Source organism: Cottoperca gobio, unplaced genomic scaffold (genome assembly GCF_900634415.1).
Source record: "Cottoperca gobio unplaced genomic scaffold, fCotGob3.1 fCotGob3_341arrow_ctg1, whole genome shotgun sequence".
NCBI lineage: Eukaryota > Metazoa > Chordata > Actinopteri > Perciformes > Bovichtidae > Cottoperca > Cottoperca gobio.
The window spans coordinates 8,671-9,910 of NW_021166944.1; positions in this window are offsets into that span (position 1 = coordinate 8,671).

The following is a 1,240-nucleotide window of genomic DNA, read 5'->3' on the forward strand; positions in this document are numbered from 1 at the left end:
CACACAGTAAAGACACAAAGTAAAGACACAAAGTAAAGACATAAAGTAAAGACATAAAGTAAAAACATAAAGTAAAGACATAAAGTAAAGACATAAAGTAAAGACACAAAGTAAAGACACAAAGTAAAGACACAAAGTAAAGACATAAAGTAAAAACATAAAGTAAAGACACAGTAAAGACACAGTAAAGACATAAAGTAAAGACACAGTAAAGACACACAGTAAAGACATAAAGTAAAGACACACAGTAAAGACACAAATTAAAGACACACAATAAAGACATAAAGTAAAGACATAAAGTAAAGACACACAGTAAAGACACAAAGTAAAGACAAACAGTAAAGACATAAAGTAAAGACATAAAGTAAAGACACAAAGTAAAGACACAAAGTAAAGACATAAAGTAAAAACATAAAGTAAAAACATAAAGTAAAGACACAGTAAAGACATAAAGTAAAGACACAAAGTAAAGACACAAAGTAAAGACACAACGTAAAGACAAACAGTAAAGACATAAAGTAAAGACACAAAGTAAAGACACAAAGTAAAGACACAAAGTAAAAACATAAAGTAAAAACATAAAGTAAAGACACAGTAAAGACATAAAGTAAAGACACAAAGTAAAGACACAAAGTAAAGACACAACGTAAAGACAAACAGTAAAGACATAAAGTAAAGACACAAAGTAAAGACACAAAGTAAAGACATAAAGTAAAAACATAAAGTAAAGACATAAAGTAAAAACATAAAGTAAAGACACAGTAAAGACATAAAGTAAAAAGACAAACAGTAAAGACATAAAGTAAAGACACAAAGTAAAGACACAAAGTAAAGACACAGTAAAGACATAAAGTAAAGACACAAAGTAAAGACACAGTAAAGACACAAAGTAAAGACATAAAGTAAAGACACACAGTAAAGACACAAAGTAAAGACACAAAGTAAAGACATAAAGTAAAGACATAAAGTAAAAACATAAAGTAAAGACACAGTAAAGACATAAAGTAAAGACATAAAGTAAAGACATAAAGTAAAGACACAAAGTAAAGACACAAAGTAAAGACATAAAGTAAAAACATAAAGTAAAGACACAGTAAAGACACAGTAAAGACACAGTAAAGACATAAAGTAAAGACACAGTAAAGACACACAGTAAAGACATAAAGTAAAGACACACAGTAAAGACACAAATTAAAGACACACAATAAAGACATAAAGTAAAGACATAAAGTAAAGACAC